Below are 12,436 nucleotides of genomic sequence, written 5' to 3'. Positions count from 1 at the left end.
TTGCTCTGAGAGGTGACAAAAGTCATGGAATGGCGATCATGGACACACACAGACGGCGGTAATATCGAGTACACAAGGTATAAAGAGGTTGTTAATTCGGGGAGCTTTCGTTTGTACTCGCGTGCAAAGGTTTCTGGCATGATAATGCGACGGCGACGGCAATTAACAGACTTTGAACGCGGAATGGTAGCTAGACGCATGCGACGTTCCATTTTGGAAATCAGGGAATTTATTATTCCGAGATCCGCAGTGTCAAGAATGTGCCGAGAATACTAAATTTCAGGCGTTACCACTCACCAGGGCCAACGTAGTGGCCGACAGCCTTCACTTGAAGACCGAGAGCAGCGGTATCTGCATAAAGGTGTCAGTACTAACAGACAAGCAACAGATAACCCGCAGAAATCAATGTTGGACGGATGTCGAACGTATCAATGAGGACAGTTCGGCAAAATACGGCGTTAATAGGCTATGGCATCAGTCGACCGACGCTAGTGCCTTTGCTAACAGCACGACATCGCCTGTAGCGCCTCTTCTGGGTTCGTTACGATGTCGGTTCGACCCTAAATGACTGGAACACCGTGGCCTGGTCAGATGAGTTTAGTTAGCAAGAGCTGATGGTAGGTTCGAGGGTGCCGCAGATCCCAACGCAGCTATGGGCCCAATTTGTCAAGAAGGCATCAACAAAATACTATGTAAGCTGGTGGTGGCTCCACAATGGTATGAGTTGTGTTAACATGGAATGGACTGGAGCCTCTGGATATTCGGCCACTTGGAGACCATTTGCAGCCAAATAACGATGCAATTTTTATGGATGACTATGCGACATATCACCGGGCCACGATTGGCCATGATTGGTTTGAAGAAAAGTCTGTACAGTTCGAGTGGATTCTTTGGCCAGCCAGATCGCCCGACATGATTTCTATCGAATATGGGACGTAATAGAGAGGTCAGTTCGTGTACAAAATACTGCTTCGGCAACATTTTTGCAATTATGGACAGCATGGGTCAACAATTCCGCAGGGAACTTTTGACGACTTGTTGAGATCTTCTCACGTTGATTTGCTGATCTACGCCTGACGAAAGGAGATCCTACACGACATGAGGCGATATCCCATGGCTTTTGTCGCCTCAGTCTATACTCATGCGTTATCCTTGTACTGTGCTAATGTGCATACCTAACGTTAGCCTGTCACGTACTTTCCATTGTGGATAGCTATCCTCTTTTCCCCCTGATGAACGTGACGATGCTAGCACCGAGCTCTTGTAACTGTAGCTGAATAGGTACTGATTAACACACAACTTATTATTTTCTTTTATTATAGGTGTTGGCTATTACGTAGGTCTTTTACTTCGTCACACCTGTTTTTACTGGCCAGTAGCACACTAACAAGGGAACCTCCCCATCGCACCCCCCTCAGATTTAGTTATAAGTTGGCACAGTGGATAGGCCTTGAAAAACTGAACACAGATCAATGGAGAAAACAGGAAGAAGTTGTGTGGAACTATGAAAAAAATAAGCAAAATATTCAAAATGTGTAGTCCATGCTCAAGATATGCAACATTAAGGATACTGTAAGCTCAGAAGCGCCGTGGTCCCTTGGTTAGCGTGAGCAGCTACGGAACGAGATGTCCTTGGTTCAAGTCTTTGCTGGAGTGAAAAGTTTAATTTATAATTATCACATCCACAAGAAAACCTAAATCGGGCAAGGTTTAAGAATGTTTTTACCCATTCGCCAAGTGTACAAGTTAGGTGGGTCGACAACATATTCCTGTCATGTGACGCACATGCCGTCACCAGTGTCGTATAGAATATATAAGACGTGTTTTCCTATGGAGGAATCGGTTGACCTGTGACCTTGCGATCAAATGTTTTCGGTTCCCATTGGAGAGGCACCTCCTTTCGTCTACTAATCGCACGGCTTTGCGGTGCGGTCGCAAAACACAGACACTAAACTTATTACAGTGAACAGCGACGTCAATGAACGAACGGACAGATCATAACTTTGCGAAAATTAAACACTTCACTCGAGGGAAGACTTGAACCACTGACCTCTCGTTCGCAGCTGCTCACGCTAACCACGGGACCACGGGGCTCCTGAGCTCTCACTACCCTTGATGTTGCATATCTTGAGCATGGACTACTCATTTTGAATATTTTGCTTATTTTTTTCATAGTTCCACACAACTTCTTCCTATTTTCTCTATTGATCTGTGTTCAGTTTTTCAAGGCCTATCCACTGTGCCAACTGTGCGATGGGGAGGTTCCCTTGTAAGAGAGAAGAGCCGCCGCAGCGACGCCGGCATTGTCGTACGAGTTTACGAAGACAAGGTGCGGCTAAACGTGCATTAGCTTAATTACTTCAGATCTGGAGAATCCACGCTATCTCTCTCCCCAACCACTACTATACAGTCCAGTACCGTTAGTAACATTCTTCTTGGTTGTTTCCTTTTGCTTCTTTTTGAGTTCCTCCCAAGTTTCCCGAAATTCCCCTTCATGCTTATCCAAATCTTCTGCTGAACAGGTTGTACTTACAATCAAATCTACTTTCTGTTATATCTTCTTATCATTTACCTCCTACACACTCTCCTCCAGGTTATCAAAAACAAATCCTGTGATAGACGCCACTTCTAAATCCTTATTATCCAGTTTACCATGCTTGTCTGAGATTTGTTAATGAATTGCTGTTAACCTTCTTCAGTTACTTTATGTCATTATTAATCTCTCGAAATTGTTAACTTTTCTCTCCCACGATCACACTGTTCAGGGGCAAGTGTTATCCTGTTGGAAAACAGCCCCTGGAATTCTGTTCATGAATGGCAGAACATCCTGTGTCTGTCTATATACAGGGTGTTCCAGTTACCTTCAGCAACCTAAATAACTGTTTGTCCAGATGCAAATTACAAAATGTTTCAAGCAAATGTTCTTTAACCATCAGGGGGACATGAAACAGCACGATTGTCTTCGTTGTAGCTTTGTTTTTCACAAAGATATGAACAGCGGTACGGCTTTTTAAATGGCACCCTGTAATTTTTTTTTCGGTAATTCATTTCCTCTCCTAAAGACCTATTCACAAATGGACCACAGTGTACCATTCACTGAAACACAACGTTATTAATTACATAACACAACATTGACTTTGAGCCTGGGATCACAAACTCGCCCACTTGCTGGAGTTGTCAGAAAACAAATGAAAACCAAGTAAAAACATAACACAAAATTGACTTTGACTCCTCTGTGTTCAAAGTGGTGACCCGGACACCGATACACTGGTGCACTCGCTGAATGAAAGAATTATTTACTGCTTCCAGTGCTGCCTGCTTCAGATAATTACAAGCAAGCACGATACGTTCCCGCATGTCCTCTGGAGTTGTTGGAATATCTCGATAGACAACATCTTCAGTGCATCCCCCAAAGGAAAAAGTCCAGAGGATTTAAATCAGGAGACCTAGCAGGCCAAGTAACTGTTTCTCCTCGACCAATCCATCTGGCAGGATACCTTCGGTTCAGAACACGACGTGCACGCAAGGCATTATGTGCTGGACATCTATCGTGTTGATACCACATAAGCATTCTGGTTCTTAGCGGCGCTTCATCCAGAAGAGGAGGAAGAATTCCTCTGAGGAAGTTGGCATAAGCTGTGCCGTTAAACTACCATTGATGTAATAAGGGGCAATAATTGTAGTGCCAAACATCCCACAACAGACGTTAACTCTCCATTGACGCTGATGCTCCACCAGTCTAAATCATCGTAGGGGGTGTAGCTGGACCAATAATGCATGTTCCTTGTATTTACCTATCCTTTGTTTGAGAAGAAACATCCATTGGTAAATATAACATTGGAGAAAAAGTTCAGGTTGGCGAGGATTTGCTGCTGTGCCCACTTGCGGCGTGGCGGTGTTAAAAAGTTCGCTAGCACTGAGTGAAGCAAGCTGTAAATTAATGTGCACCTGCCTCAGCACAGCGTTCGTACACCATCCGTTGCTCTGCATTCGTAGGTACTGTGTAGACGATGTTAAATGAAGCGTTGAAGAAAACCATCGTCCATACTTACGATTGCATAGTCCGCGTAACGCAGGTAACAAAATAAACCTGTAAATCTCTAACAATAACAGGCAAAAGTGGATGCTTCCTTCCTTCACTGAAAATGTCCGCTTCCAGATACTAATGTTTTTTATTGTCTTTTAGTTATGGTGTCAACAAGACCACATTTACGTCACTAGCACATCTACTACTAGTTCATGCAGCTTATATCACACGCAAGACAGCCAGAAACGTACAAAGTCCAACCCGAAATATTACGAGATTAATACAGTCAGTACTCTGCTACGAAATGAGTTTCGCTTCGGTCCTTTTCAGTGGATTCTTCAAACGAAGATGCTCGCCAAAAAATGTTCTGTAAATGCATACTGACCACGCCACGCAGAATTCTTCACAAAGGCCGATAGTTTCACACGCGGTTTTCTCTACAACAAACACTCCAAAATCTTCCAAACTTCACAGAACTGTCCGTTAATGCATCTGCTTGCACGGTGATATAAACCGAACGCGAAATAACAGTCACTCTTTCATTTTGCAAATAACTTTTTCGGACACGTCTAACACTACCTTCTCGTCCGGCAGCTAGTCCACGACTCTCTGAATGCCATTGCTTTCAGGGCATATAACTCATTCCAATGGGCGGGAAAGAAATTACTGTGATTGGTTAATCAAAACGACAGCCAATCAGATCAATCTTTCAAGATCATATTCGCGCTTAAATTGTTTTACTCCAATCAAACATTCGCAGATGCATTTACGTCATTTCATGCTGCAAATATTAGCAAAATGTTCCACCAAACCAAACCAAATGAAACCTTAGAGAAAACTATTCTTGAAATACACTTTAGAACTGATTATCCTCTTATTACCTTTCTGGCTGCCTCATTACAAAAGCAAACACTCGTAGGCATACGTCATCCGTCAGTTAGAGGGATTTACAGTTTTCATGACACCCTGGTGGCATAGCACTTGCTAGTTACGTAAAGTGTAATACAATATAGAATTGAAATTTGACGTATGTCCCACATACACACTCACATGCACTCTCATTTACTCTTACCCTAACACAAAATATAAATATTAACTTTTAAACTGTTATTTTCATTACGAAAGAAAAATTATCGAAAGTTTAGAGTTGAAACTCTTTATAAAATGAATCAACACAATCAGAGTACCATTACTGTTTTCAAATAACAAAAGAAATATAAACTGTTATTGTTCCTACCTGAATTTACTTTCTTAAGTGTCGGTTAAGTACTTCTTATGGGTTTTTTAAATCTCCGAAACTATTACAGGTAGTGGTATCAAATTTTGACATAGAGTTCGTCTGAATAACAAAAGATCATGTACCAAATTTGGAATAAACAGATAATATTTAACATAGTTATTTAGTTTCTTAGGTGAGGTGAATAAGTGATTTTAGTACGCACTACACCATAGTGAGCATTCTCACGGTTCGCTTTAGCGACAGATGTGGCTGTGACGCATACGGCAGGCAACATGCCAAAACAGCTTGCCATAACGTAACCAAACTTACTGCAAAAATCTGCAATCGCATAGCAGCTGCGACACTACACATTGACATAAATGTGCGAGTGCTAGGACGATTGCGTTGTCGTAGGTTTATGCATCCTGTTTCCTGAAGTGTCGCAACAAGACAAGAAAACATCCGTCGGGAAGTTAGGTTCTTGTCAGCATATCACTCTCTGTACATTTCTGCTGCCTGTGTAGCATTTCGCCTACCTTCAACAACAACAATAAAAGAAACGTTATATTGATGCAGTTTGCAGGAAGGCCACTCATTACTGTGTGCCTATTCTATACAACAGTAAAAGGACTAAACTCCTGTACTAAATGTACCCATACATAAGAAACAGTATTAAAATTGCTGTTCCGCTAACTTACTTTCCTCATAGGTGAACAGCATTTCCACCTTCTATTCTTTGCTGTACATTCTACTCACACAACTCTTCAACTGACGATAGTTGATGGAATGACTAGTGTGCATTCTACTTGTGTTTACATTTGTCCTCTGTCAACGTCAGCACGTGTATGTGTTCTATTACCCCGAGTACCTGCACTAAGCGCTGGGAGCGTCAACGTCATTGTTGTGTTACGTAATTAATAACATTGTGTTTCAGTGCATGGTACACTGTGATACATTTTTGAATGGGTCTTTAGGAGAGAAAATGAATTACCGAATAAAAAATATAGAGTGCCGTTTAAAAAAGTCATACTTCTGTTAAAATCTTTGTAAAAAAACAAAGCTACAACGAAGGCAATCATGCTGACTGATAGCCCCCTGATGCCTAAAGAACGTTTGCTTGAAACGTTGTGTAATTTGCATCTGGCCAAACATTTATTTAGGGTGGTCAAGATAAATGGGACACCATGTATATTATCTTGTTATATGATTACATTACCGCATATTCTGTGTCTTCTTGTGGTGTTTAGCTGGTTGCAGGCATAATTGATTAAGTGTTACTCTGTACAGCAATTTAAGAGTTGCATTTTTTTAAATTAAGTGTGGGAGCAGTTCATTGTGATCAAGGATCTGAAACCTTTTCATGTTTTCTATTTTTAATGAAAGTCCTACATGTTTGCTTATCACAGTTTTGAAAATTAAGTAATGTGCTTCTGAGCAAAAAGTGGTGAAATTGAGGAAATTTTCTTACCTGTATAGAATAGTTGACATTCTTGTGTGTGATATATTGGAGCTGTTTCCAGCGGTTATTATTTCTGATATTGGAATTTTATTTTTTGAGTGTGTTTGCATTCTTCACAGACAAGTGATATGCTTCTGAAGACAAATTCCAATGAATAAAGGTTTTTGAATAGTGTGCTTCCAGATATTTGATTTTTTTGCTTTCTTTACAATTGCCGATGCTACTAGGTGGTTCTTTCACTGTGTTTGTTTGATTACACTAAAAAGATACTTGCGGATGTTTAATCAAGTAATAACACTTTGGACAGGAAACAGTTTCAGATATTTTCAGGATCTGCAATAACAATGATGTGTGGACCTGAGCATTTTATTATGGAGATTTTCTTCCTGGTTAGTACTGTTGACAATGGTTGTATGCCTGAACTGAGGCCTATTCAGTCATTTATCTTATTGTTTATTCTTGTTTTGGGACTATTGTGTATATTATTGATTTTTATTATTACACTTTATGTTCTTTGTCACTATTTGATATTTTTATAGCTTACTGCTGTGGCAGAATAGTGGTCTCCTGAGCAATTAATATTATATTTTATATTATGTGTTAAAAGACCAGTGTCTGTCTTTCTGTAGACTACTGGTCCATATTTGATTGATATTTTTGTAGATGGGTGCCACGCCTGGAGATGGGCAGCTGTGATAAGATGCTTTATAACTGTGTAACATCAGAGTACAATGGAAGTAACTGTCTGCTGTTTACTCATGGAAAACATGCTATTAATGAGTGCGCATTTTCTGGTTCACATTGCAAGGCTTGGTGTCACGATATTCAAAGTATTTTCAGCAATTTAGTGAGATGTTATGTACATGTTTTTTTTAAAGATGGGTGACTTTTGAAACATGTACAAAACTGGGTATCCATTAATCCAGCTAAATACTAGGAAACGTAAACTCATCATATAATTTAACAAGGTTCCTTCAATATTTTCTGACATACCTGCATACAGATTTCCTTTTGTTCAAACATTTCAGGTGTTGTGGCTTTTTGTACCTTGTGCTATGTCCATATGTGCTGTGTGTACTATGGCAGCTTAACTATACTCTAAATACAATTACATACTTTTCACTGAAACCCTCTGACAATCATTCATGATCCCTTTACAATATTTTCAAATTCCGATGTCGTTATGGCCAAGCTGCATTTTGCAGTCATTATCAAGCTTTTCCACACAATGATAAACATTACGTATTTCAAGCAGCAATATGTATAATCTTTTCTCTGCATGTTTTTGCAGAACTGAAAGTCAGTCAAGTGCTGTAACTACTGAGGGAGTTCATCACTTAATATAAGCATGACTACTTTACACTTCGCATTTTCAGATTTCAGAATAGAGAGGTTATACTGACAGATGGGGCCAAGCACGCCGAATGCAAGCAACTTGGCTGTAAGCTCAGTTTTTGCACATTATTCATGTGCTTCATGTGTTTGTCACACATTAATAGGTTCACATAATTCATTTATCTATTTATGTCCATTACTAGTACATTGTACAAAGTTGCTTCTGTCTTTTCCTAGTACTTCCTTAAAACTGTTTTCAGATTCATGGGTCTAAACATATGAGAGGGCATTTCAGTTTATGGAATTTTCTTGGTGCACATTAGCATGTAATCCTAATTCAATAAAAGAACAAAAGTCTTGTACCATTTATTTCCAGAAAATGCGACAGGCATCTGATGGTGTTTATATAGTATTTTCACAGTGTATTTCCATGGACTTGGCCTGAAAATCAAAAGAACAGAGGCTATATGCTATATGATGCAGCATTGTGGGCAACAGAAACAGTCAACACTTGCCAGACATACCAACGATTTGAGAACACATTACTGTCGAAATAGTTGGGTTGGGTTCTTTCGGGGCAGGAGACCAGACAGTAAGGTCATTGGTATCATTGGATTAGGGACGGATGGTGAAGGAAGTCGGCCGTGCTCTTTCAACGGAACCATCCCGGCATTTGCCTGGAGCGATTTAGGGAAATCACGGAAAATCTAAATCAGGATGGCCAGATGCGAGATTGAACCGTCGTCCTCCCGAATGCAAGCCCAGTGTGCTAGCCATTGCGTTGAAATAGTTATCATGGAGAAGTTTCAGAAGTTTATCAGTCGAGTGTCATACTGTGTAAGACAAGGAATGCTGCACAGATATTTCACAAAGTGTATAAACAAAGCTAAGTAGCGGGATCAGGACAGATTACAAGTAAACAGTTTAAGGATTTTGAAGGAAAAACTTCCACTTCACATTAGAGAAAAATTATTGATGGTACTAGACTAAGATTTTAAGGATTTCTTGGTGGTACATAGTAGCACTGTCATGTTATAACATGATCAAAAAGCTGGATAGGACATAAGTTTATGGCGACATGGAATGACAGAAGATATCATGAAAAGAACAGAAGTATAAGATGTGCAAAATCAGTTGGGAGAGGAGTACAACATGAGAATGGTAGAGGAAGCAGGAGAAAAATGAAAGCTGCACACATCACAACTGACAAGGGAACCTCCCCATCGCACCCCCTCTCAGATTTAATTATAAGTTGGCACAGTGGATAGGCCTTGAAAAACTGAACACAGATCAATCAAGAAAACAGGAAGAAGTTGTGTGGAACTATGAAAAAAATAAGCAAAATATACAAACTGAGTAGTATATGTGCAAGATAGGCGACATCAAGGACAGTGTGAGAACAGGAGCGCCAAGGTCCCGTGGTCAGCGTGAGCAGCTGTGGAACGAGAGGTCCTTGGTTCAAGTCCTCCTTCGAGTGAAAAGTTTAATTCCTTTAGTTTCGCAGTTATGATCTGTCCGTTCGTTCATTGACGTCTGTGTTCACTGTAATAAGTTTAGTGTCTGTGTTTTGCGACTGCACCGCAAAACCGTGCGATTAGTAGACGAAAGGAGGTGCCTCTCCAATGGGAACCGAAAACATTTGATCGCAAGGTCACAGGTCAACCGATTCCTCCACAGGAAAACACGTCTTATATATTCTATACGACACTGGTGACGGCATGTGCGTCACATGACAGGAATATGTTGTCGACCCACCTAACTTGTACACTTTGCGAATGGGTAAAAAGATTCTTCCACCTTTCCCGATTTAGGTTTTCTTGTGGATGTGATAATCACTCCCAAAAAAGTGATGAAAACATAAGAGTTCGTCAGATAAACTGCAACAAATGAATGCAACAGTTTCACAGTCGCACAGTTTTCCCTGTGCTCTGTCAAAACATATGTTTTTAACGTTTTCAAATTTTTCCGTGTGTAGACCGTCAAATACTGCATATGTCCAAGCAAATCTGAACATGTCCTCGAATTTTGGAGAGCGAAATTGATTGTGTGTGTGTGCCTGAACTTTTATAATTCTCTGAAAATAAAAAATTAAAATTTTCACCTGAGGGAAAACTTGAACCAAGGACCTCCCCTTACACAGCTGCTCACGCTAACCACAGGACCACGGCGCTACTGAGCTGGTGCTCTCCTTAATGTTGCTTATCTTGAGCATGGACTACTCAGTTTGGATATTTTGCTTATTTTTTTCATAGTTCCACACAACTTCTTCCTGTTTTCTCGATTGATCTGTGTTCAGTTTTTCAAGGCCTATCCACTGTGCCAACTTGTAACTAAATCTGAGGGGGGTGCGATGGGGAGGTTCCCTTGTGAGAAAACAGCACTGAATCAGGTCAAAGGTATGGGAAGGGGAAGTAAATAGAAATAAATGTATTGTACTCTATCAGTGGAAATCAGATTGCAGAAAAGCTGAAAAATAAAGCAACAAAATGCAGCATGCATAAAGCTGGGGGGGGGGGGGGGGGGCAGGGAATTAGTGTTTAATATCCCATCAACAATGGGGTCATTAGAGATGGAGCACAAGCTCGGATTAGGGAAGGATGATGGAACAAATCGAATGTGCCCTTTCAAAGGAACCATCCCAGCATTTGCCCAAAGTGATTTACGCAAAAAGCAAAGCAATCAATCAGTGTGAATATAACTGGAATAATGGTCAGACTGATTGTGGACACAGGTGCCGATGTCAGTTTAATTTCTGCAGATTTAGTTTTTAGGCTAAATTAAAACAAGAAAGTGTTAACATTGCCTACGTGGCATACAAAGGATAGGAGCTGTTGGATACAGAATCAAGTCTATTAAGCTTCAAGATAATTGTCATTTAGTGTAGAGTTGAATGGAAGAACAGTGGAACATTGGATTTTAGTGGTTGGAGACTTGTTAGTAGACTTTATTTTAGGGATTTTTTTTTTAATAGAAGCATACAAAGAGCGACTCCTCTGCTAGAAAGTTAATGATGTGTATTGAAAGAGGTTTTATGGAGGAAGATTCTGTGATCAAATAAAAATGCAAGCAGAAACCACTGATAAAAATCAGTACAGAAGCATATGCAGCAGGATAGGCTAAAATGGATGTAATGGAAGCAACTGAAGACCAAGTACATGAATCGCATTATGTACATATCACCTTTAAGCAAGAGGTGAAGAATGCACTGTCCGCTTATTCTGATGTTTTTGAGGACTGACATGGACTCGCATTATGTACATATCACCTTCAAGCAAGAGGTGAAGAATGCACTGTCCGCTAATTCTGATGTTTTTGAGGAATGACATGAACTAATTTCTGAATATTGATTTAATTTTGATGTAAAACTCTGTGAGCCTTTTTGTCTTCCCAAATACCCTATATCTTAGATCAAATAATCAGTAAGAAATAGATTTATGCAACTGTTTAAGTGGAAAGTCATTCAAAGTTCAATGAACCATATTGTAGTCCATTTTTAGATCAGGAGGATGAATTGGATTAGTTTTGCATGAAGAATAATTAGTAATGTTTTAGTACCAGTAACGACATGACTAAATAACTTGGAAGAACATTTTCAGAGATTCCATGGAGTACAGTACTTGTCAGGTATGGACTTATGATAAATATATTGGCAATTCCCTTTGACAAAATAATTACTGAAGAATGCAGCATTCACATTTGCTGGAAGAAGATACCAGTTTATTTGAAGATCTATCATTTGGACTGAATGTGTGATTGTATTCATTGCAGTCTTCAGAAAATTACTGAAATGGCAATCATTAGATTGAACACATGTTGACGACTTTTTAAAAGCTACCTCAACAAGGCAGGAACATCTGGAACTGATTGATAAAAGAGTTATTACAAGCATATCCAGGAGTTGGAGTAATAGTAAATCTTAAGAAGTCAAAATGTGGTATGAAGGAGATTAAATTACTTGGTCATATCATGTCACTGGAAGGAATAAATAGGATTACAGCAGTATGAAATTTTCCTATGCCACATAACAACAAAAATAAAAGCAATTCAAAAGATTGTGTAGTTTTTAGTGAAAGTTTGTTCCAAAGCAGGTACTGAATAGTGAAGCTTCAAACCATTCATTAAAGAAACATACAATGTTGGCATGTACAGCAGAAAGACAGTCATCTTTAGATGGAATTAAACATGAACTGTGTCCAGGCAAGATGTTATATGACACATATTTAAGCCTTGATTTTGGTTTAACAACTGATGCTTTATGTATTGGGCTGTTTCAGTTTCAAACTAGAAATGGAGTACCAAATATTTACACCATAGGATTTACAAGATGAGTCTTAACAGAATGTGAAAAGTCATATCCCACCACTGAACTTGAAACTTTAGCCATAGTATGGGCTTT

Source organism: Schistocerca nitens, chromosome 6 (assembly GCF_023898315.1).
Source record: "Schistocerca nitens isolate TAMUIC-IGC-003100 chromosome 6, iqSchNite1.1, whole genome shotgun sequence".
In the NCBI taxonomy this organism is placed as follows: domain Eukaryota; kingdom Metazoa; phylum Arthropoda; class Insecta; order Orthoptera; family Acrididae; genus Schistocerca; species Schistocerca nitens.
This window is presented reverse-complemented; position numbering follows the sequence as displayed.